Source organism: Tursiops truncatus, chromosome 2 (assembly GCF_011762595.2).
Source record: "Tursiops truncatus isolate mTurTru1 chromosome 2, mTurTru1.mat.Y, whole genome shotgun sequence".
NCBI classification, from domain to species: Eukaryota; Metazoa; Chordata; class Mammalia; order Artiodactyla; family Delphinidae; genus Tursiops; species Tursiops truncatus.
The window spans coordinates 6,252,306-6,278,124 of NC_047035.1; the positions used below are offsets into that span (position 1 = coordinate 6,252,306).

The 25,819-nt window shown below is 46.6% G+C and overlaps 1 long non-coding RNA gene across 1 annotated transcript; it reads left to right on the forward strand.

The window, feature by feature from the left end:
• On the forward strand, positions 1–24,728 carry LOC117311182 (uncharacterized). The gene is made up of 2 exons (XR_012329838.1): positions 1–978; positions 22,223–24,728. It is a non-coding gene; the product is annotated as an uncharacterized lncRNA (long non-coding RNA).
• Positions 24,729–25,819: the final 1,091 nt, after the last annotated feature.

Consider the following 25,819-nt stretch of genomic DNA (forward strand, 5'->3'; position numbering starts at 1 on the left):
CTGAGTTCTTTTTCATGTAGGTTGCCTATTTTGTCTTCATTTATTTGGACTTGTAGGTTTTTACCTTGCTCCTTCATCTGTAACATATTTTTTTGTTGCTTCATTTCTTTTTCTTTTTTTTTCTTTTTTAATGGGTGGGACAGTCTTCCTGTCTTACTGGTTGTTTGGCCTGAGGCATGCAGCACTGGAGTTTGCAGGTGGTTGGATACAGCCGGGTCTTGCTGCCGAGGTGAGGACCTCTGTGAGGCCTCACTCGATTAATTTTCCCTGGGTCTGAGGTTCTTTGTTAGTACAGCGATTTGGAGTTGGAGCTCCCACCACAGGAGCTTGGGCCTGACCTCTGGCCTGGGAACCAAGATCCTGCAAGCCACGTGGCGAGGCAAAAACAAAAACAAAAACAAAAACAAAAAAAAGAAGAAAAAAGGAGCCGTACGATAACAAAGAATAAAAAACAAAACAAATTTAGAAAGGTAAAAAATATATTAGGAAAAATAAAAATATAATTGAAACAGCTTCAATAAGGTAAAACAAAACCTCACCAGAAAAAAGAAAAAAAAGGGGAGGGGTGGGAACAAGCCAAAAGGAGCAGAACAATAACAAAGTATAAAGAATTAAAAGATTTATTAGAAAAATTAAAAGTATAAATGAATCAACAACAAGGTAAAACAGAACCCCAATCTAAAAGGAAAAAAGAAAAAACAAAACAAAACCCTTGCCTATGGGATGGGCGGAGTTTAGGCGGAGGTGAAACTTAGGCAGGGTTTCGGGTGGGGCGTGACCTAGGTGGGCTGGCGGAACATTTGAACGTGGGGCAGGGCCTAGGCTCAGAACCCAGGCACCCGGAAATGGCCTTGGGGAAGGTTATAGGTGGGGCACCATTCAAGCATGGACAGGGCCTTTGCTTAGGACCTGTGCAGAAGTGGAGAGGCAGCACGTCCAAAGGGCTGCCTCCAGAGTGTGGAGTTCTGGAGTTTGGAGGTAAGGTCCTGGGTGAGGGTGTGTGGGTGGGGTTTAGGCCCATTGTGTTGGAGGGGGTCTCAGAGGGGGTCTCCGAGTGTAGAGGTGGGGCCCTGGGTGGGGTGCAGGGGCGGGGCTTGGGCTCTGCATTGCAGGAGGGAGGCTCCGAGGGCAGAGGATTAGGGCCAGGAGCCCAACAGGCTCCCTGGCGCCTAAGTGGACAGGGAATGCACTGGCCGTGTTCCCTTCTGTTCCTCTGTGTCCTCCCAAGTCTCCCCCAGGGTCTCCCCCATTCCTGCTGGAACCCTAACCATGGATGGGTCTTGCTGGGTGTAGGAACTCTTCCTCTCCCCCAGCCACCCCTCAGGGGTGCCAGTCCCAGAGGTCTGGCCTTTACTTTTGCTCCCCCTTCCCTCCCTCCCACTCCCTCAGGATCCTCCCAGCTGGCGGGAGCCTTGGTGGGCAGAGGATCAGGCCTGGGATCTCAGCAGGCTCCTGGGGGCCCAAGTGCTCAAGGGACCCCGGCCACGCTCCCTTTTGATCTTCTGCCCTGCCAGTGTTTCCCCAATTTCCCCCTTTGGGCGTGAGATCCCTTCCCTTCCCCTCCCCCAGCCACCACTCAGGGACGCCAGTCCCATCCCGCTTCCACTTCTTCTCTCCCTTCACTCCCCACCAAGCCCCACGTCCTACCCGGTTGCTGGGGGTTCCTTTTTCTCCTGAGTAAATCACTTGTAATTCTGTTAACTATTTCTGCTTGTTTGTTTTTGTTTGTCCTTGTGTCTATACATACATATATATATGTAATATATAAAATATATATATTAAAAATATACATGAAAGTAATGTTATTTTTGATTGGTCAAGTTTAGGTATCATATATCAGGGCCCTCCCATAACAAAAGAATTTGTTCATTTGAACCATCACCCACATCTCTGTCCCCCTACTCATTTTACATATACACACACACACAAACACACACACACAATCTTTTAGCTTCTTTATTAGTTTAAATCGCACGTACATAGTTTTTATTCCTTCAGTGACCTACAGTAACATTTGACTCACAATTTATGAGTGTATGATGCTCCAACCCCTCTTAGGACCTCGTCTCCCACTTCCCTTTCTTCTGCTTCTCATTTCGAACAAATGTACTTTCACTTTTTTTTTTTTTAACATCTTTATTGGAGTATAATTGCTTTACAATGGTATGTTAGTTTCAGTTTCACAACAAAATGAATCAGTTATATATACACATATATTCCCATATCTCTTCCCGCTTGCGTCTCCCTCCCTCCCACCCTCCTTATCCCACCCCTCCAGGCGGTCACAAAGCACCGAGCTGATCTCTCTGTGCTATGCGGCTGCTTCCCACTAGCTAGCTAACTACCTTACGTTTGGTAGTGTATATATGTCCATGCCTCTTTATCGCTTTGTCACCGTTTACCCTTCCCCCTCCCCATAGCCTCAAGTCCATTCTCTAGTAAGTCTGTGTCTTTATTCCTGTTTCACCCCTAGGTTTTTCATGACATTTTTTTTTTTAAAATTCCATATATATGTGTTAGCATACGGTATTTGTCTCTCTCTTTCTGACTTACTTCACTCTGTATGACAGACTCTAGGTCTATCCACCTCATTACAAATAGTTCAATTTCGTCTCTTTTTATGGCTGAGTAATATTCCATTGTATATATGTGCCACATCTTCTTTATCCATTCATCCGATGATGGACACTTAGGTTGTTTCCATCTCTGGGCTATTGTAAATAGAGCTGCAATGAACATTTTGGTACATGACTCTTTTTGAATTATGGTTTTCTCAGGGTATATGCCCAGTAGTAGGATTGCTGGGTCATATGGTAGTTCTATTCGTAGCTTTTTAAGGAACCTCCATACTGTTCTCCACAGTGGCTGTATCAATTTACATTCCCACCAACAGTGTAAGAGGGCTCCCTTTTCTCCACACCCTCTCCAGCATTTATTGTTTCTAGATTTTTTGATGATGGCCATTCTGACTGGTGTGAGATGATATCCCATTGTAGTTTTGATTTGCATTTCTCTCATGATTAGTGATGTTGAGCATTCTTTCATGTGTTTGTTGGCACTCTGTATATCTTCTTTGGAGAAATGTCTATTTAGGTCTTCTGCCCATTTTTGGATTGGGTTGTTTGTTTTTTTGTTATTAAGCTGCATGAGCTGCTTATAAATTCTGGAGATTAATCCTTTGTCAGTTGCTTCATTTGCAAATATTTTCTCCCATTCTGAGGGTTGTCTTTTGGTCTTCTTTATGGTTTCCTTTGTTGTGCAAAAGCTTTTAAGTTTCATTAGGTCCCATTTGTTTATTTTTGTTTTTATTTCCATTTCTCTAGGAGGTGGGTCAAAAAGGATCTTGCTGTGATTTATGTCATAGAGTGTTCTGCCTATGTTTTCCTCTAAGAGTTTGATAGTTTCTGGCCTTACATTTAGGTCTTTAATCCATTTTGAGCTTATTTTTGTGTATGGTGTTAGGGAGTGATCTAATCTCATACTTTTACATGTAGCTGTCCATTTTTCCCAGCACCACTTATTGAATAGGCTGTCCTTTCTCCACTGTACATTTCTGCCTCCTTTGTCAAAGATAAGGTGACCATATGTGCGTGGGTTTATCTCTGGGCTTTCTATCCTGTTCCATTGATCTATCTTTCTGTTTTTGTGCCAGTACCATACCGTCTTGATAACTGTAGCTTTGTAGTATAGTCTGAAGTCTGGGAGCCTGATTCCTCCAGTTCCTTCTTTCGTTCTCAAGATTGCTTTGGCTATTCGGGGTCTTTTGTATTTCCATACAAATTGCAAAATTTTTTGTTCTAGTTCTGTGAAAAATGCCAGTGGTAGTTTGATAGGGATTGCATTGAATCTATAGATTGCTTTGGGTAGTAGAGTCATTTTCACAATGTTGATTCTTCCAATCCAAGAACATGGTATATCTCTCCATCTATTAGTATCATCTTTAATTTCTTTCATCAGTGTCTTATAATTTTCTGCATACAGGTCTTTTGTCTCCTTAGGTAGGTTTATTCCTAGATATTTTATTCTTTTTGTTGCAATGGTAAATGGGAGTGTTTTCTTGATTTCACTTTCAGATTTTTCATCATTAGTATATAGGAATGCCAGAGATTTCTGTGCATTAATTTTGTATCCTGCCACTTTACCAAATTCATTGATTAGCTCTAGTAGTTTTCTGGTAGCATCTTTAGGATTCTCTATGTATAGGATCATGTCATCTGCAAACAGTGACAGCTTTACTTCTTCTTTTCCGATTTGGATTCCTTTTATTTCCTTTTCTTCTCTAATTGCTGTGGCTAAAACTTCCAAAACTATGTTGAATAAGAGTGGTGAGAGTGGGCAACCTTGTCTTGTTCCTGATCTTAGTGGAAATGCTTTCAGTTTTTCACCATTGAGGATGATGTTTGCTGTGGGCTTGTCATATATGGCCTTTATTATGTTGAGGAAAGTTCCCTCTATGCCTACTTTCTGCAGGGTTTTTATCATAAATCGGTGTTGAATTTTGTCAAAAGCTTTCTCTGCATCTATTGAGATGATCATATGGTTTTTCTCCTTCAGTTTGTTAATATGGTTTATCACATTGATAGATTTGCGTATATTGAAGAATGCTTGCATTCCTGGAATAAACCCCACTTGATCATGGTGTATGATCCTTTTAATGTGCTGTTGGATTCTGTTTGCTAGTATTTTGTTGAGGATTTTTGCATCTATGTTCATCAGTGATATTGGCCTGTAGTTTTCTTTCTTTGTGACATCCTTGTCTGGTTTTGGTATCAAGGTGATGGTGGCCTCATAGAAGGAGTTTGGGAGTGTTCCTCCCTCTGCTATATTTTGGAAGAGTTTGAGAAGGATAGGTGTTAGCTCTTCTCTAAATGTTTGATAGAATTCGCCTGTGAAGCCATCTGGTCCTGGGCTTTTCTTTGTTGGAAGATTTTTAATCACAGTTTCAATTTCAGTGCTTGTGATTGGTCTGTTCATACTTTCTATTTCTTCCTGATTCAGTGTTGGCAGGTTGTGCCTTTCTAAGAATTTGTCCATTTCTTCCAGATTGTCCATTTTATTGGCATAGAGTTGCTTGTAGTAATCTCTCATGATCTCTTTTATTTCTGCAGTGTCAGTTGTTACCTCTCCTTTTTCATTTCTAATTCTATTGATTTGAGTCTTCTCCCTTTTTTTCTTGATGAGTCTGGCTAGTGGTTTATCTATTTTGTTTATCTTCTCAAAGAACCAGCTTTTAGGTTTATTGATCTTTGCTATTGTTTCCTTCATTTTTTCATTTATTTGTGATCTGATTTTTATGATTTCTTTCCTTCTGCTAGCTTTGGGGTTTTTTTGTTCTTCTTTCTCTAATTGCTTGAGGTGCAAGGTTAGGTTGTTTATTCGAGATGTTTCCTGCTTCTTAAGGTGGGCTTGTATTGCTATAAACTTCCCCCTTAGAACTGCTTTTGCTGCATCCCACAGGTTTTGGGTTGTTGTGTCTCCATTGTCATTTGTTTCTAGGTATTTTTTGATTTCCTCTTTGATTTCTTCAGTGATCACTTCATTATTAAGTAGTGTATTGTTTAGCCTCCATGTGTTTGTATTTTTTACAGATCTTTTCCTGTAATTGATATCTAGTCTCATGGCGTTGTGGTCAGAAAAGATACTTGATACAATTTCAATTTTCTTAAATTTACCAAGGCTTGATTTGTGACCCAAGATATGATCTATCCTGGAGAATGTTCCATGAGCACTTGAGAAAAATGTGTATTCTGTTGTTTTTGGATGGAATGTCCTATAAATATCAATTAACTCCATCTCGTTTAATGTATCATTTAAAGCTTGTGTTTCCTTATTTTTTTTCATTTTGGATGATCTGTCCATTGGTGAAAGTGGGGTGTTAAAGTCCCCTACTATGAATGTGTTACTGTCGATTTCCCCTTTTATGGTTGTCAGTATTTGCCTTATGTATTGAGGTGCACCTATATTGGGTGCATAAATATTTACAATTGTTATATCTTCCTCTTGGATCGATCCCTTGATCATTATGTAGTGTCCTTCTTTGTCTCTTGTAATGGTCTTTGTTTTAAAGTCTATTTTGTCTGATATGAGAATTGCTACTCCAGCTTTCTTTTGGTTTCCATTTGCATGAAATACCTTTTTCCATCCCCTTACTTTCAGTCTGTATGTGTCTCTAGGTCTGAAGTGGGTCTCTTGTTGACAGCAAATATATGGGTCTTGTTTTTGTATCCATTCAGCCAATCTGTGTCTTTTGGTGGGAGCATTTAGTCCATTTACATTTAAGGTAATTATCGATATGTGTGTTCCTATTCCCATTTTCTTAATTGTTTTGGGTTCGTTATTGTAGGTCCTTTCCTTCTTTTGTGTTTCTTGCCTAGAGAAGTTCCTTTAGCAGTTGTTGTAGAGCTGGTTTGGTGGTGCTGAATTCTCTTAGCTTTTGCTTGTCTGTAAAGGTTTTAATTTCTCCATCAAATCTGAATGAGATCCTTGCTGGGTAGAGTAATCTTGGTTGCAGGTTTTTCTCCTTCAACACTTTCAATATGTCCTGCCACTCCCTTCTGGCTTGCAGAGTTTCTGCTGAAAGATCAGCTGTTAACCTTATGGGGATTCCCTTGTGTGTTATTTGTTGTTTTTCCCTTGCTGCTTTTAATATGTTTTCTTTGTATTTAATTTTTGACAGTTTGATTAATATGTGTCTTGGCGTATTTCTCCTTGGATTTATCCTGTATGGGACTCTCTGTGCTTCCTGGACTTGATTAACTATTTCCTTTCCCATATTAGGGAAGTTTTCAACTATAATCTCTTCAAATATTTTCTCAGTCCCTTTCTTTTTCTCTTCTTCTTCTGGAACCCCTATAATTCGAATGTTGGTGCGTTTAATGTTGTCCCAGAGGTCTCTGAGACTGTCCTCAGTTGTTTTCATTCTTTTTTCTTTATTCTGCTCTGCAGTAGTTATTTCCACTATTTTATCTTCCAGGTCACTTATCCGTTCTTCTGCCTCAGTTATTCTGCTATTGATCCCATCTAGAGTACTTTTAATTTCATTTATTGTGTTGTTCATCGTTGCTTGTTTCATCTTTAGTTCTTCTAGGTCCTTGTTAACTGATTCTTGCAATTTGTCCATTCTATTGTCCATTCTATCTCCAAGATTTCGGATCAACCTTACTATCATTATTCTGAATTCTTTTTCAGGTAGACTGCCTATTTCCTCTTCATTTGTTAGGTCTGGTGGGTTTTTATCTTGCTCCTTCATCTGCTGTGTGTTTTTCTGTCTTTTCATTTTGCTTATCTTACTGTGTTTGGGGTCTCCTTTTTTGCAGGCTGAAGGTTCGTAGTTCCTGTTGTTGTGTCTGTCCCCAGTGGCTAAGGTTGGTTCAGTGGGTTGTGTAGGCTTCCTGGTGGAGGGTACTAGTGCCTGTGTTCTGGTGGATGAGGCTGGATCTTGTCTTTCTGGTGGGCAGGTCCACGTCTGGTGGTGTGTTTTGGGGTGTCTGTAGACTTATTATGATTTTGGGCAGCCTCTCTGCTAATGGGTGGGGTTGTGTTCCTGTCTTGCTAGTTGTTTGGCATAGGATGTCCAGCACTGTAGCTTGCTGGTCGTTGAGTGAAGCTGGGTGCTGGCGTTGAGATGGAGATCTCTCGGAGATTTTTGCTGTTTGATATTATGTGCAGCTGGGAGGCCTCTTGTGGACCAGTGTCCTGAAGTTGGCTCTCCCACCTCAGAGGCACGGCACTGACTCCTGGCTGCAGCACCAAGAGCCTTTCATCCACAGGGCTCCTTAATTTGGGATGATTCGTTGTCTATTCAGGTATTCCACAGATGCAGGGTATATCAAGTTGATTGTGGAGCTTTAATCCGCTGCTTCTGAGGCTGCTGGGAGAGATTTCCCTTTCTCTTCTTTGTTCTCACAGTTCCCAGGGGCTCAGCTTTGGATTTGGCCCCGCCTGTGCGTGTAGGTCGCCGGAAGGCGTCTGTTCTTTGCTCAGACAGAACGCGGTTAAAGGAGCCGCTGATTCGGAGGCTCTGGCTCACCCAGGCCGGGGGGGGGGGGGGGTAGGGAGGGTCACGGAGTGCGGGGCGGGCCTGCAGCGGCAGAGGCTGGCGTGACGCTGCAGCCTGAGGCGCGCCGTGCGCTCTCCCGGGGGAGCCGTCACCGGATCCCGGGACCCCGGCAGCGGCGGGCCGCACAGGCTCCCCGGAAGGGCGTGTGGCTAGTAACCTGTGTTCGCACACAGGCCTCCCGGCGGCGGCAGCAGCGGCCCTAGCGTCCCATGTCCGTCTCTGGGCTCCGCCCTCTTAGCCGCGGCTCGTGCCCGTCCCTGGAGCTCTCTCAAGCAGGGTTCTTAATCCCCTCTCCTCGTGCACCAGGAAACAAAGAGGGACGTAAAAGTCTCTTGCCTCTTCGGCAGGTCCAGACCCCTCCCCGGACTCCCTCCCGGCCAGCCGCGGCGCACCAACGCCCTGCAGGCTGTGTTCACGTCGCCAACCTCAGTCCTCTCCCGGCGCTCCGACAAAAGCCGGAGCCTCAGCTCCCAGTCCCGCCCGCCCCGGCGGGCGAGCAGACAAGCCTCTCGCTGGTGAGTGCCGGTCGGCCCGATCCTCTGCGCTGGAATCTGGCCGCTTTGCCCTCCGCACCCCTGTTGCTGTGCTCTCCTCCGCGGCTCCCAAGCTCCCCCACTCCACCTCCCGAAGTCTCCACCTGCGAAGGGGCTTCCTAGTGTGTGGACACTTTTCCTCCTTCACAGCTCTCTCCCGCTGGTGCAGGACCCGTCCCTATCCTTTTGTCTCTGTTTAGTTTTTTCTTTTGCCCTAACCAGGTACGTGGGGGGTTCCTTGCCTTTTGGGAGGTCTGAGGTCTTCTGCCAGCGTTCAGTAGGTGTTCCGTAGGAGTTGTTCCACGCGTAGATGTATTTCTGGTGTATCTGTGGAGAGGAAGGTGATCTCCGCGTCTTACTCTTCCGCCATCTTCCCGGAAGTCTACTTTCACTTTTATAATGTTAAGATGGATAAAATTTATTTTTTGTTTTGTAAATTACAGTTGATTCCAGAAGTGGAACATCCATGAAGCAAATCATGTTTACTTTACTGTGACCATAAATATCATTCACCTCATAGCCAAGAGTACTAGGATTATTACTATGATTACTGTTCATCTTCTTTTTTAAAGTTTCTAATAGGTTCTTTTATTTTCTTGCTTGGTCTGTGTTTATCAGCTTTGGTTCCCTTATTATCTTGCTTTGTTTGTATTTATTACCTCCTTGAGGTATTTCAGGTTCTCAAGAATCTATTCATATTCCTGGAATCTACCTCATTTTTACAGATGACCCCCTCCTTCCTCCCCTCTATTCTTCTGCTCTAAGCCAGGCCAGTTACTTTAGGTTTCATAGAGCTGCTGACAAGACACTTTCCTGGGTTGAATAATATGTCCTATTCATCTTTTTTTTTTTTTTTTACTCCCTTCCATTTCATGAGCATAACTTTGATAAACTTCCCTATAAATATTTATATGTCTGATAATGTCATTATTCTTCTCTTATACTTTGTTCTATTCTCACCCTTTAGTCATAGTTTAGCAAGATATGACAGGCTCAGTTGACACTTATCTTCTCTTAGAACTTTGGAGGAATTTCACCACTGTGTTCTTAGATTTAGTTGTGCTAATGAAAAATATAATATTGGTTTTATTCCCTTTCTTCTGAAGATGACCCCTGGATAATTTGGAGATTTTCTCTTTATCTGTGGCGCTCCTAAAATTTCATAATAATATAGTTATGAATATTTGAGTATTCATTGTACTGATCACTCAAGGGACTTGATTATTCTGAAGCTTTTTGTCCTTTACCTCTGGGAAATTTCTTGCATTATTATTATTTTTTGGAAAATTTCTTCTCACCTTTGTTTTAACCACCTTGTCTTCCTAGAACTTTTATTGGTCCAATGCTAAATCTCTTAAATTGCTCTTCTATGCCTCTCCTCTTTACTTTGCTCTCGTATTTCCATTTCATAGATTTTTTTGTTCTGCACTCTAGAAGATTTCCTCAATGTTACCTTCCAACATTTTTATTGAATTTTCTTCCTTTTTTGACATCATATATTTAATTTCCCAGAACTCTTTTTTGCTATATGATTGTTCCTTTTATGTAGCATTCTGTTCTTTCCTTATGAATGCAATATGTTCTTGCATATCTCTGAGAAGACAAGTTTATTTTCTCTGAATTATCTTTGTTTCCTCCAAAGTCAGTTTTTCATTTTTTAAAAAAAATTTTGTTCTCTCTTTTATGTTCAATTTTCCTAAAATGTCTGGTGATACTTGGTTAATCATATAAGTAAACAAATGAGATACTAGAAAACCAATCGGGGACTCAGTGTATTTGGACAAAACTCATTGACAGTCAAGCTTCTGTCTGGGGTGACAGGTCAGAGGGCTGAATGTTAATGGGGGGTGCCCATTCCCCAAATCTAGAGGTCTTTGCTCTCAGGCACTGGTGCTTATACCAGCACTCCTAGTTCTTCCCATTTAATTCCTTTAAAGAAAATTTATCCATTAAAAAAAATGGGAGTAGATATTGGCTGTTTGTTTCTCTGTGTGGATGGGCAAATAAAGAGTTCAATTTATCTTCTGCTTTCAACCCTACTTCTCACTCCTGCTTTTTCTTACATGATGTTTCTGATCCTGAGCCTGTCTGAAGCTCCTAAGTCCATCTTCTCTCTCCTCTGCCAAAGGCCCCTCCATGAGTGTTCTGGAGTGTGGTTTCTTCTACTTTGATTCTTTTTTTCACTCCTCCTCTCTCTCCTTCCATCTTGTAGAAGTTCGTTGACTCTCTGCTGATGCTCTTTTCCTAACCCTTGCAGGTTTATGCTCTTTTCTTTTTTTTTTTTTGAATATACCTGCCTTCTCCAGTCTGGCAAAAGGACTCCTGTCTTTTATCTGAGTCCTGCTAAAGTTTGTGGAAAGGGCTTCCGTACTCCCCAAGTCTGTGCCAGTGGCCTTTGGGCACTGTAGCCAGTGTGGCCCAGACCTATGCTCTGCATCTCTCTGCTGGCTCTGTGCAAGCCTCCCTGTGGCCCAGTTCTGAAACAGATTCCCCCTAGGCAAGCAGAGGCAGAAATTTCTGAATTTCCTGAAGTTCAGAGATAATGGAAGGGAAGAATAACATGGGGAAAAATGTGCAGGCACCCTTGAATGGGCATCTGCAGGCTGGCATCATCCTCAGGTTCCCTACAAGACCCTTTCCTCTTGCTGCCCTGTCCTGGGGTCAGCTCAGATACCCCACTGGGTGGGTGTTCCTCTGCCCCTCTGAGGAATCAGCCTATGCCCTCTGTCTACCTCCTCAAGGCCCAGCTCCCCTCCAGCGTAGGCCTGGATCTCTTGCCCTTCTTTCCTCTTCTTATGACTGATCTTTTCCCAAAGTGAAGGAGAGAGGAAATGTTCACTCTCTCCAGGAAGACCCCACCCTTCTCAGGAATGGCCTCACTCTCTGCTTGTTGAGGGCAATCCCATCAATCCCCACTTGTCTTGGGTATCTTCGTCATTCAGACTTGACTAACATCAAGTGTGACACATGTGACATTTATTCTCCGTCTTCATCCTCCCAAGATCCTACCATTTAACCTCATCTCCAAGTTCCCTCTTTCCCTCACTTGCCTCAGGGCTTTGCACTTGCGTTCTCCATGCCTGAATTACTCTTTACCTGAAGGTTTTCTGCCTCATCTTATTTAAGTCTTTGTTCAAATGATAGCTTCTCAGGAGACCTTCTCTGATGAGTATACTTGAATTGACACCCCTCCTAGGACTCCCTGACCTCCTTCATTGTTTTTCTCCACAGCATTTAACACCTAATATATATTATAAAACCTATTTGCTGGTACTTATCATCTGTCTTCTCCATGAGGGCAAGAATTTTTGTCTGTTTTATTCATTACTGCAGTCCCAAGCCTAGAATGGTGTCTGGCACACAGTAGGTGCTCAATAAATACATGTTGAATTGAATATAGAATAGTGTGGTTCACAGATATTGTTATATCAGCTGTGGGCCTCTGTTTCAGATCTGAAGGAATTCATTGGGTGTTGCTTTTCACAAAATAAAAACATCTCTTTCTCTGAGGGTGAATTTAAATCCTCACATCTTAAAAACAAAAATCAGATCAGTTGAAAGCTTTGAAATTACAGACCCCTCTAATCCTAAATGATGTTTTCAAAATCTCAGGACCAATTTTTAGTCTGGGCTGAAGCATAAAGTACTTCTATCCTCCTCCCCTCCATCCTTTTGCTTCCCCATTGAGGGAGGGGAGGTCCTTTCCTATAAACCTAACTCAATATGCTTTATTGAATCTGTGACCCATCTTGCCCAGACACTGAGTGGACTTGAGTCTGGGAAGCAGAGCTCCACTGTCAAAAGTGAATTTAAGGTCCAATTTACTGTAACTTGCATTTCTCTAAGTTCACTTGAGGGAGACCATCGTTAAACTCTGAGCTCACTTTCTCATATCCACGTTTCTTCTCTCATCAATCCTCTCCTGCCTTGGCTGGGTAACTTTGCTGCCAGTCTTTTGTTCTCCTCTGTAAAAGGACAGAATAAAGGCTGCCCTGCCCACCTTCTAGGGTTGCCACGACAGCAAAGAAGCTACTGCCTGGGAACAAGCACAAAGGCTGGGGCGAGCCCTTCCCGCTGGCTATGGTGTGATGTGGCCAGGGGGCCTGGCTGCGAGTTGGAAGACTGGGACCTCACAGGTCATCTGCTGGTGTGCTGTGTGGCCTCAGACCTGGTCCTGATCCTCTGGGTCTGGGTGAGGCCAAGGCAACACTCAAGGATTGGACCAGGTCATCTTTCTTTTTTTTTTTTTTTTTTGGTATCTGAGGGTCTCTATGAAAGAAGAAGGGCCATAGAGGGTCTGATGCTGGTCACACCTGTGAAATGGGTCAAAATAATCACCATACCAAGGAGAGCAAAGAAAGAAGCTGGGCCAGGGGTTGGTGCTCCCAGATGATACCCCCTCTCCATGACCACTCCCTTCTCCCAGACATGGTTAGGGTCCTTAAAAGTGTAGGAGAAGCTATTTCTAGAAGATGTGCTTACAATTATCATCAAACTTTTATTATTATTATTTTGGAAAGAAATTCCAACACCTAAGCAGGCAAAAGTTGACTTTTTTCAGGATTATTATTAGAAGGGATTTAACTGATGTGGAGTGAAGCTGGGGTGTATGGCTAAGAAGGGACATGCGTGTGGAGAAGGGTATCTGGTGAAAATTCTAGCCACAGAATGTTCAGCCAATGGGAGGTACAGCAGGGGAGGGGTAGGAAATGGCCAGAAGAGATGGAGAAGTGTGTCACAGCAGCTCAGGGGTGATGATTAAGCAGCTAGTAAAGGAAGATGAAGCTAGAGAGGGAGGCTGTGGCTGTGTTAAAGGTCCCCAATTGACCACCTAAAGGCTTCTCTCCTCAGCAGCAGGACTATGTCCCGTGTGTATGTGTGTTTCCGTCTAGTTCACCCTTGTACCCTTTGAGACTCTGACTTTCCATAAGGAAGGTCTTCTCTTGGATCCCCCACCTTGAATAGGCTCTGGTTTTTATTTTATGTCCCTTGTATCCTCCAAGGCTCTGAAAAACTAAGATCCCGTTATCCAGGTATACCAGATGTCCTCAGGACAACAGTGACTTAACAGATCTTCTTTCTCTAACTCCCACTTAGATTTTGACCTAACTTCCTATTACCTTACCAGCTGTTTAGAGCATTTAAGAAGATGTTGTGTACATTTTACCTAGAGTTCTTCATGATTTCCAGCATACCTGACTGGTTCTATTACTGGGATGGAACTCTGGCTGGCTCTATGGCTGCTGCAAGGTGTTCTGGTCCTTTCTAACCTGTCAAGATCAAATGATGCTAATGGATATATTCTTGCAATGGTGCTAGCTCTCATCTGTATGACTGTTTGGAGTTTAAACAATGCTTTTATATCCAGCCTCATTTAGAACTCAGGACAGGGGAAGAATTACGGCTCTCATTTTTACAGCCAGATGTCTGAGCCGCAGGAGAAGAAGTAACCCAAGATTACTCAGTAAGAGGCAGCATCAGGATTGGAAACTAGTTTTTCAAATTCCATATCCCATTTGCTCTTCTCTTCACTTTTACCGGGTCCTTCCTCTTAACCAGGAACCACAAACCACTGTGTAAAAGGGGTCGATTAGTTTGATCCCACTGAAGGATGTAAGTAGGGTGGGTGAGGCTACACTCTGGTTCACTGGGATCCCAGAAACTGACTATGGTCTGGGTACTCAAAGCTCTGTTTTCATCGCCTCCCCCAGCCTGAAAACAGCTCAGGGTGACGGCGGGGACAGCGCCACGGATGGGCCGCATCCTTCCCTCTGAATTAAGGACTAGGCTAACCACTCAAGATGAAAGCTCAGCTCCCTGTCACAGATATCCTGTTACAGATGACTAGGGAGGAGCCTCTAAACCTTGGACTCTCTCTCCAACTGTCTTCTCTAGGTGGAAAGTGATGGTATGGGATTATGATGACTCAGTGTAAAAGGATGGCAACTCTGTACACAGAGATGCGGTAATAAACAGAGAATTTAAGACTGAAGCAGGAGAATTCTGGTCTTAGTCAATCTATATGAGACCAATTCTATTACTGACACAGAGCAAATCACCATTCTTTTAAGACTTAATTTGTTCTTTTCGCGTCAAAGCAGCAATGGGATGCAACTGCCTATCCGGCAACTTTAAGAAATTATTTATGAAAGGACAAATTCCCCACAAGGCCATCCAGAGAAGGGGGATGCAAGGGGAGCAAAGGGAATAAAGAAAGGATGGGGCATGAACACAGAACCGATAGACCAGGCGCTTGACACTAAAGGCTTAACATCAAATGCAGCCAGAAATCCATTTCCACAGTTTTATTGGCCATTCTGGCTGCCTCATTTCAAAGGGAAAGATTTGAATTCAGAGACACAACATTCCCTTTGTTCTCTTGCCCTCCAGCCTTTGGTGCCAGTGTGGACTGTACCAGAGGGAGAGAGTGAGATCAAAACCCCTCTCCACTCAGCTACCTGCCCCCAGAGCTGGCCCTTGGCATGCTTAATGAAATCACCTTTGCTATAGATTGACAATGCCCTGTCAATTATAATCACTTATCTTGGCAAGCAGAGCATTTGAACACTTAAAAGAGCAGGGGGTTCAGTGGGCCCAGAAAAACCAGAATAAAATTATACTGCATGGTAATCAGAGCAAGAGTATATTGCTCACATAAAATTTTACTTTAACTGTCAGAAGGACCGGTAGGATTTTCCATCTCATTTTCTGCCCATTGGGTATTTGTGGTTCCATCTGGGGTCACTTTGTCCTAACTGACGTTAATAGGGGTATTGTGTCAGTAGAGGAGGGGGACCACGCGATGCACAGGGAAGATTTGGGGTACGCTGGGGACACTGGGAGGGGGTGCAATGGCCTGTGACATAGCAAGAAGTACAGGATTTGAGGGGATTCCTGGCTCCCCCGGAATTTCTGACCGTGAGCCTAGATACACTGTCCCCCACGCAGTGTCTCATTTGTCTTCTAGATAATGGAGCAAATAGAGAATGCCACCCTTATGGTGCCACTGTGGCAGACAGACTTTTCTTCCTTCTCACTTACTATTGTAAAACCTGGGTTTTAGCTGGGCAGTTGCCCACCCAGAGGATCTCCCCAGCCCTCCCTGATCAGCTTTGGGTGGGAGCAGCTAGAGCAGCCCTGGGGGAATGTGAGGGGTGAGAGCAAGGCCCCGCTGATTGCACCAAGAGCGGCTGAGCGAGGGGTCTCCCTGTTTCACTATCCCACACGCCTGCACAGTGGCATCTGTCTAGGAAGCTTCTGGTAGGACCTGCAATCCTGAGGGGCGGGGGGCTGCTGACAAAGGGCTTTGGGACTCAGGAGAACCTCCTGAACCTAGGACAGGAGGACCTTGTGAATGGGGAGCCCGGGACCAAGGCAGCCACTGCCCTCAGATACCCGGCAACAAAAACAAAGCCAGAAGCTGACCGAGGCCAGTAGGTGCTGAGGATGGTTGTGGGCTGGACCCACCCTTCCCTGAAGCCAGAATGATCTGCTCTTCTTCCTCTAGTTTCCTCACACCTTTCCTGGAGAGAAGGAAAGGGGAAAGTCTCTGATCGGACTGGGGACTTTTCCAAAGGTGACAGTTTAACTCAGGTGACCCTGAGTCATCAGAAACTGATGGTTTTCTGCCATCAGCAGGAAAGACGCTTGAGAGCTGTTAGTTCTCTCTGCATCCAGGGCTTGGCCTACGAGCACATGGAGACCTGCCACATCGTTCTTGCCCTTCTGCCGTAACCTGTTGGGAGAATTTCGGTAAATGACGTAAAAATAAAACCTACCTGCAGCAAACCTGGAAAAGCGTCCCCCTGCCTGAGCGGCCATCTCAGGGGACATTGACTGAGCTGCCAATAGCCTGGCTCTCGGTCAGACACAGCCCCCGTGAAGGCACAGGCACTTGGTACTTTGTCCCGGGAGGATGGAGACGAGGAGGCAGACAGGTGTGCATGTTCCTGGGGCCAGGGGTGGGGGGTGAGCTGTGGGTGGGGAGGGGCGGGTGATGCAGTAGGAGAGGCTGGGAAGGGCTTTCTGCGCGGGACTTTTGAGGGGGACCCACCCAAGCCAGACCTTGACCTTGGCTGTCTGACAACCACAGTCCCATCACTGTACAATGCCAGGGGGAGGGGGCTTTGTGTGCTTCACAGCCGGGGACACTGAGGCGTGAGGGGCGAGGCGTCATGGCCAGTGGGCGGTGGAATGAGCAGGCTCTTTTCAGCCTCCCAGGAGCATCTTTTGTTTCTCCCCTCCTCAGGTCCCCATGCCCTAGCCCCTCAGTTTTCAGGGCTCTCGGCCAATTTACCGCAAGACTTAGCTCTGGGCAGCTGTGGCCAGCTGTTTAGGAAAAGGGCTTTATGGGGCCAAGGCGTTGGTCTCCCCAGGCTTACTGGATTTCTTCGTTTCTGCTTCTGCCCGTGAGAGACCCTGGCAGCTGAAGCTGGACAACGGGATGGTGGGGGCGGCAGGGGGGCTCAGCCTTACTCTGTTTGCAGCTGGAGCCCCATGAGATGGGCTGGGGTCTGGGCTCAGGCCCCCTAAAGGGGGCTTCTCCATAGAAATCATGACAATGACCATACCTAACCAAGAGGGCTGCTGTAACGGAGATGCTATTTGATGAGAGTGGGTGGCCGTCCCTTAGACAAAGAGTCACATGGCCCAGAGAGGTTAACTTCCTTGTCCAAAGTCACACAGCACTTTGGAGGCCAGTTCTGGCTAGAACACAGCTCTCTTTGCCCCACGTATCACTCTTTCCTTTTCCCTTACTTTTCAGTCCTCAGACATGAAACAGCTCGCTCCCTGGGACCTTTCTAGTAACATTTCCTTTCTCTAATTCATACGTCACACAGGTACTCCATAAATTAAAAAAAGAAGAAAAGTCATACAGCCAGTAGGAATGAATGAAGCTATTGTAAAATGACATGAATAAGAATTAAAATCTCAGCTACATTTTTCTTTTCCGGGGTTGGGGGGGGGTGGGCACTAAATCTCTCAGTGGCAAGCAGGTGCATCACATCTCCAAGGGGAGGGAAGCAGATGCCCGAGTGGGAAGAGTGCCCTTTGAAAGGGTGAAATGGGAGTGTCGAAGTTTGTAATCACGCTCCCCAGAGGTCGTGCAGGGTGGCTGCGGAACAAGGGCCTTCTGCGTGGGGTCAGGCGCTGCGGGTGTGTGGGGTGTGTGTGGTGTCAGCCCTGTGCTGGCTGGCCACAGATGGGGCTTCAGGGAAAGAGCTGGACTCAAGTGCTTCCCATACCCCGTCCTCCCTCCCTCCTCTCTCTCCTCCCTTCTTCCCTCTTTCCTTTCTCTCCCTGTCCCTCTCTCTTCTTTTCTCCCACCACCTCCTACACCCCAGACCTGTCCAGGAAGCTCTGATAGTACTGTGCCCATCTGAGGATGCTCTGAGGCACTGGCTCATTGCCAAGCTGCTGCTTCTGTTTGGAAGGACCCTGCCCCCCATCTCTGGCTGTCCAAAGCCCTGTCTTCTCTCAATGCCCTCTAACCCCCCTGCCCCCCAGGGGACCTGTCTTAACTTGTTTCTCCTGGAGTCCTTCAAGGGTGAGAGACTCAGCCTGCACCCACCAGGCAATGCAGATGTCACACATATATTGTCTTACATAATCTTCCCCATCACCCTTCCTGGCAGCTCGGTGCTAGGTTAATAACCCGGTTCTCGAGCTTTATTGGATGTACGCTTGTTGCTGATGGGAACTTCTCCAGGAGTGGGTGGCAGCTACCCCATCTTTCAGGCAGAGAGACCGAGGTGCAGAGCTGCAGAGGCACTGGGCAGGGGGCGTAGACCATCAGTGGGCGGTAAAAGTAGAATTCAAACCCACAGCAGCCAAATTCCAGCACCCCTGTTCCTCCCCATCCCCTCTGCAACCAGGGACCAGGCAACTCCTGTCCCCTTTGACCCTCTGTTTCGGCCCCTCCAAGGGTCTCGTTTCCGAGTTATTTGTGGATATCTGGCAGTGGGACGAGTGGAAAGATTGTGTGATTTGAAGTCCGATAGTCTTTATCTCAGCAGCGTCTGAACTAATATTAATAGAAAGCCCTCACTGAGCACGTGCCGAGGGTCATGCCCTGATCTAAGAGCTTTTCCGACCCAGGAACCTCACACTGCCTATGAGGAGGGTACAGTCATCATATGACTTTTCCCGATGAGGAAACCAAGGCACAGAGAGGTTGTGTCACTTGCCCAGCCTCACACAGCTGCCCCCCGCAGAGGGAGGCTTCACTGTAGGTGGCCTGGCTGCAGCATCTGTGCTTTTAACCCTTTAGCTGCCTTTAGCGTGAGCACATGGGACGAGACTAAGAAACAGGCACAGGAGGTGCAGGACACAGAGATGGGGTCCACGTGAGAAACGGCAGCTTCTCCATTGTACGCCCTCTTCTCTCACTGCAGTGGGAGTTCCTGCAAACCTGTCAGCCGCCCTTCTCTGTAGCTCCTAGCATGAGGCTGGGTGCGAAGTTGTTCAGGGCGCCAGACGCACGGAACTAGCCCTGGGTCTTGTGTACTGTCACAGCCTGCTGAAGTGAGGGGCAACACGTGCCATCCTTGGGGCTCCTACCAGGAGCGTGATCTTGGCAATGTGGTCACAGGGCACTTGGAAGCTGAGTCTCCTTTGGGCTTGATGGAGGAATTTGTCCCAAGGTGTTCTATTTTGATACTCTCAACAAAACAAAACAAAACGAAACAAACAAAACAAAGCAAAAATCTTTGTAGGAAAGAAAATAACCCAAAGGTGAAATTGATCATGAATTGTGTTTGAAGCTTCCCAGTTAAATCTACAACATGATTTCCCTGTATTAGTAAAAACCCTTTGCTTCTCCTCATACATTTCCATTATGCAGAATATTCTACATTAGGGGGGTTTCTCTGTGGACTTCAGTATCCCACCATGGCTGACACAGTTTATATTTTCCTAATAGAACAGCACTGCAATGGAAATTGTAGGGCATAAATCTTTGCCTTTGGAATCATCAAAAGACAGAGCCCCTTGCTGGCATTACTGGTTGAAAGGAAATTCCATCAGGTTTAAAGATACAGGGTTATCTCTTAAGTTTGGAGACAGATTCCCTAATTCAGCCAAGTGGACATTAATGGAACTTTCTGAGAAAAGACAACCAACATGGATTAAGTGCCCACAAAGCCAGCATTGTGTTTCATTTAATTTGACTGTCAGTCCTGAGAGGTGGGCATGTGTATTTCCCTTTACATGGATGAGAAAACTGAGGCCCAGAGACAAATCCAACTTGTCCAGAGTCGTACAGCCAGGTGTGGTCAGAGCCCAGGGCTGTCAGGTTGGGGAGGAACATCATCAGTGTCACACACCTGACAGTGCATTTTTGGGTCCCTTTGGCACCCAGGGCTTCCCTGTCTCTCGGGCACATGGAACCTAAGAATCTGGCATTTGCTCAACTCTGAGAAGCTGTGGACAAAATGATGAGGGTCCAAGGACAAAATGACGAGGGTCCCCCAGAGTGCAAAGACTTCCCCCAGGTGCAGCACCATGTGTCTTCTTATTTTCCTGTTGATTCTATGAAAATATTTATTTTGTGATTCCAAACCAAATGAAGAACACGTTGCCACAGGAACCATCAAACCATGCTTTCTTTGAACCCTTTATTAACGATGCCTTTGTGTCCTCCACTTTTTTTTATCTCATTTTCTGTGCGTGAGATTGCTGGAGCGCGCTCCCTTCACTTCCTCTGCACCGCGTCTCTGCCCAGCAAAATCACGTCCATCCTTCAAGGCTCATTTCCTCCTCCACCTCCTCCAAGAACTCCCTTCAGCTGGCACCCCATTCTCTTGATGGGTGACGTAGTTCCTTTCCACTGATGGTCCCTAAGACCCTTTTACTTAGTTGGAATTCATTTGTTTATTTATCTGATCATTCATTCATCCAACAAGCATCTGCTCAACACCTACTCTACACCAGACCTCATATTCGATGTTAGAGACACCAAATTAAAAAAAAATACAATAAATACACGGTTCCTGCCCTCAAAGGGCTCATAATCTCTTGGGGGAGGTATTGACCCAAATGTGCAATTCAAATCTGGGAAAGACAAGACTATAATAGAGCCTGGCACAGTGGTCCATTCCTTTTGTGGGGTTTTAGAGAAAACTACCCAGAGAAGGGGGCAGCTGGGCTGGCAGTGATGGATGAGTCAGAGCTTCCAGGGCATCCTGGGTGATCAATGACCTCCAGGCCTTCCACTTGCCCCATGGTGCTTTTGTGTGAATAGAAAAAGTCACCTTTCTTGGGCACTTAAGTGCAGTCAACAACCTGCACAACCTTACTTGGCAACCCTGAAGATCACCTTCTCTCCTCTGTTATTTCTGAGCACATGTTCCAAATTTCTTTGTGGTCCTGGCCACAGAGGCCCACTTGGGCTATGTATTTCACCTATAAGTTGGCCTTGCCTGGTTAGATGGTGGTTCCCTGAGGCCAGAGTACCTTTCTTAACTTCATACCACTCAGGGCCCCCTCATACAGCAACACTTGAAACATTAACGAAATCTTTCTAACATCAGAGAATTCTACACAACTTATGCCAGGCCAAGGACCCACTACTTCAGAATCATTTGGGAAAGATTTGAAAAAATACCATCACATAGTTTCACCTTGGAAGATCTGATTCAGTGGGCTTGAGATCATAAATGAGAATCATATATTTTTTTTTTTTTTTTTTTGCGGTACGCGGGCCTCTCACTGTTTTGGCCTCTCCCGTTGTGGAGCACAAGCTCCGGACGCGCAGGCTCAGCGGCCATGGCTCACGGGCCCAGCCGCTCTGCGGCATGTAGGATCTTCCCGGACCGGGACACGAACCCGTGTCCCCTGCATCGGCAGGCGGACTCTCAACCACTGCGCCACCAGGGAAGCCCAAGAATCATATGTTTTTAAATACAACTGGAGTATTTCTGATGATAATAATGAATTCTTACGGGTCTGTTATCAGTGCCTGCACTGTTCTAGTATATAGATCATCTCATTTCATGCTTGTGACAACCATAAGAGGCAGATCTGGTCTCAGAGTTCTACAGATGAAGGGACAGACACATGGTAAGATTCAGGGACCTGCTTAAGGTCACCCAGCTGGTAAGTGCTCGGGCTGTGGTCTGAATCCAGATGGGCAGAGCCCAGAGCCTATGCACTTTGGTGCTGTGTGATAACACTGGTCCCAGAATCAGAGATAGAATCTGGGAAATCTGGAAATACTAGACTTAAAATGGTCCTTGAGGGTTACATCTTTCAGATTTCCCATTATAGAGATGGGAACACTGAGTTCCCAAAGGCAAACAGACATGTCCAAAGTGTCCTGTGAGTCAGCCACAGGACTCACCTATGAGCTTTCGCTGTCCGCCCTCCAGGGCTCCATCACCAGCTCATGGTGATTCATCCCCACCTACAATAGGCAAGGCACTGACAGCTACAACAACAACAGTAACAATAATAATACTATCACATCTGGCCTGTGTTTCTTGTCCATGCTCTGTGTTACTTACTTTGGGGACATCCACTATTCTGATTTTCTAAATGCCCTTGAGACAAATAGCACAGCCTTTCTTTAAGGAAAACAGAAAACTGTAAGGCAGTGATTCTCAACTGGGGGTGGTGATTTTGTCCCCCACAGGGCATGTTTACAGACAGTTTCGGTCAGGAGACTGGGGTTCGCTATCAGCATCTAGTGAGTGCAGGCCACGGATGCTGCTAAACACCTACAGTGCACGGGACAGCCCATCGTGACAAAGAAGAAGCCACGTGGTTTTCCTCCTCAGCTGGTCTCCAAACATGGGATGGGGAAGGACAGAGAGGCGGTTGCAAAGCCGTCCAGCCTTATCTCACAGCCCAGTGACTCGCCACGGGCTCAGGCCCGTTATCCCACCCCCCGACATCAGGGCCCCCACGTGTAATGTTGTCAATGGTGCCTACCATGCAGCTCCTTTGGGTACGATGCTCCTGTACGCAGCGTGTCCACAGACAAGGAAACACATTTCAAAAGGCAGCCGTTCTCAGCGCGAATAAGGTAAGAGGCTCCATGTGTGAATTCCACCCCATCCCTAGCTGGGCCGTGTGTCACCTTGAGCAGTGACCTCCTCGACCTGCAATTTCCTCATCTTTAAATGAGCATCGTGATACAGCTATCTCTCAGGGTTGACGAGACAAGATGGCGGAGGGCTTGCTCGGTGAATTAATTAGTTCCCTATGTGATTGTCCCCTTGCTGCCCTCCTGGGCTGGAGGGCTGGAGGGCACCGCCCACTCCTCCCTATGCCAAAAGGATGGATCCAACAGGTGGGGTGGGAGCGAGGGGGGAGAAGGAGGAGGCGTGGGAGGGGGCGGGGCTGGAGATGGGGGAGGGTAAGGTGGCGATGCTCCTCTGGGTGGTGAGGACACCGGGGCAGGACCAGGCGGAGGGCAGAGGAGGGAGCCCTCTGGGGGTGGGGGGTGGGGGGGGCTGGCAGGGATCAAATCTGCCACATTTTAATTTGGAACCAGTGCCCCAGGGAGGGATTTAGACACAGTCAGGCTGCTTTGTACAAATAACCCCCCTTCCCGGACAGCTGTCAGCGTGAGTCCTGCACGAACCGCCCAGAGAGGGAAGGGGCGGGTGGGTGGCTTGTGGGGGAGGGCTCCCAGGCCCCGAGCCAGGCCCCACACAGAGGGGCCCTGCTTCCAGGCTGCAACCCTGAGGTCTGGGCTTTCAACCCCGCCTGCAGAGGCGGAAACTGAACGCAGGGAGCAGAGATGGTCTCAAATCCCGCAGCTGCCTGGGGCTGAGCTGGCCTTTGAATCTGTGACACCGATTCCTTCCACGGCCTCAGTTCTTGGATGAAAGGCCACACACCTGGATTAGGGCTTCCTACATAGTAGATGCTCAATAAAAGCGAGTTGCATGAAGATGAAGCATGACATTGAGGGGAAGTAGACAACGGTAACAAGAGTAATAAGAAGGAATACATTAAAAACCGCACTCACACACACGCACACGATGGAGAGACCCCGAGGATATACTTTTCTCCCGTGACTTCGGAGCTTTGTTTGAACTGCGTCACATCAGACCTGGCTCGTCTCTTCGCTCTTCTTTGTCACGTGTAACCTGGGGGTGACAACAGCCACGTCACTGCTGGCTTGGGACAATAACACAAAATAAAACAGATCATCTCCAGACAAGAGCAGCACCTCTGCTCACTGGTTCACTGAGATCAGAACTGGGGTCCGATGACCATCCCGGTTGTTTGGCCAGGAGATAAAATAAATTTCTCCCTGTTTCCCAGTCCGGCCCTTATTCTGGTCTACCTCAGAGCATATCCGGCCCACAGGCCGCCAGCAGGGTGAGGCGGGCTGGGCAGACAGACACACCAAAAGGGAAGGAACCCTCAAATCCTGCAGCGTATTTTCTTGCCCTTCCCTCCCCCAGACTGATTCAGACTTTTTAATGATGAAGATGCTCACTTTGAGTCAGGGTCTGAGTCAGAACAATAGTGGAGAAACATTGGCTTCTGAGTTAGAGCTGGGGTAACGATCTTGGCCAGCTTATGACTCAGTTTCCTCAGTAAAGATTAGAAATAAAGCATAGAAAACACCGAGCACCTAGAAGACAGTAAACGGTGGCCGCTGTCACAGGCATTGTTAGAGACGCATCCACCATATTCCCTAAAAAATGTGAAGACCCGGCAGCCCCTGCGCTGCCCAGGTCTGTTTTGTTGTGGTCATTTGGGGTTTTAGAGGAGGGTTTTGCTGCTTGTGAGTGGGGTGAGGATCACACTCCTTTCCTTGTGCTCTGGAATCAACAGTTTGCTCTGCTCATAGCTGCCCTCACTCCCCTGGGAGCCCAATTTCAAAGGATTTCTCCACTGAGCTAAGCAAACCTAGTCATCTTTGTGCACAAAACTCCCACCCAGGCTATTTGTCTCTGTTCTGAGCGCTTGGCATGGGGCCCGAGAGAAGTCTCCAGAAGGAGTGCTTAGCGAAGAATGCTGGCATCCAGTCGGGGTTGACTGTCCATAGTCCGCCAGCCCCAGCCCGTCCTCTGCCCGGGGCTCTTGGCAGCCCAAGTTAACCACAAGACAAGTTTTATCATCTGTTAAACCTGTTGTTTGGAAAAAAAAAAATGACTTCAATAAAATATTTCAACAATTATAGTCCATTTTAATTAGGTGTGTGCCACATAATTATAGGTTAAAAAAAGTGGATAGGGTTTCAAAACCCAACACCCTGGCCATACGGTGTTGGCTGTTCTCCTGCAGAATTTCCAGCTGGATTCTCCACCTGAGGAGACACAGCATACCTGGGGAGCCCTCCCCACTCTCCATGGCTTGACCCAGTTACCCTTTTTTTCACCATTCTCGCCACTTCCATCTGGAATCTTAGAGTCCTGGAAGAGGTGGGGATGGTGGCAGGTGGCCCCTGAAAGCCTGGAGGGTCAGTACTGTGATAAAACACGGTGGTGTGATGTTGGGCAGGTTCCCCGGATGGGGAGTCCGGAGTTCTGGGGTCTCCTCCGGCCCCATCATCAACTTGCTGAACTGTCTTGGGCACTTGCTTCTTCTCTCTGGGCTTTAGTTTTTTAATCTTTAAGAGAGTTCAAGCATCCTTTTTCAAGATTTTTTTTTTTTTTTGGTGGTGGGGAGGGAAACCCGCTTGTCAAATGAAAATTTAAAAGAAAAGCCCAATATGTAAAGAGTTAAAAATAGAGGTGCTTGGGTCAAGTGAGATGTGGCCCCAAACCTTCTCTGGTGGCCCCAGTATCACTTTCAAAGTAGCAGAGTTTGAAAGTGGCTGGACTGGCTGACTTCTAAGAGCCCTTTCCAGCTCGTTCATTCATTCAATCAGTTCTTACTGAGCACCCACGATGCACCAGCCCTGTTCTCAGCTCTGGAAGCAGGCCAGCCCCATCCTGCATCCTGTCCCTCGAGGGCCTTTCCTGACCCAAGGGGCCGGAACGTGTACCACGGCTCCACACACCAGCTCTGCACGCCATCCTTCGCAGACCCCGCAGAGTCCTCGGAATAACCCTGCAGGGGTCCTGTCCCCACGTGTATGGGAGGCTCACCCAGGTCAGGTAAGCCGCCCAAGGTCCCACTGCTCCTGAGAGGTAGTTCTAGAACCGAGTCTGGCATCTTGTGGCTCCAGAGCCCACGACCTGAGTCAGGACACCCAGCTTCCTGCCTCTTTATGTGTGAACTGAGCTGCTGCCGGCTAAGGGGGGCGCTCTCCTTGCTGGCCCCG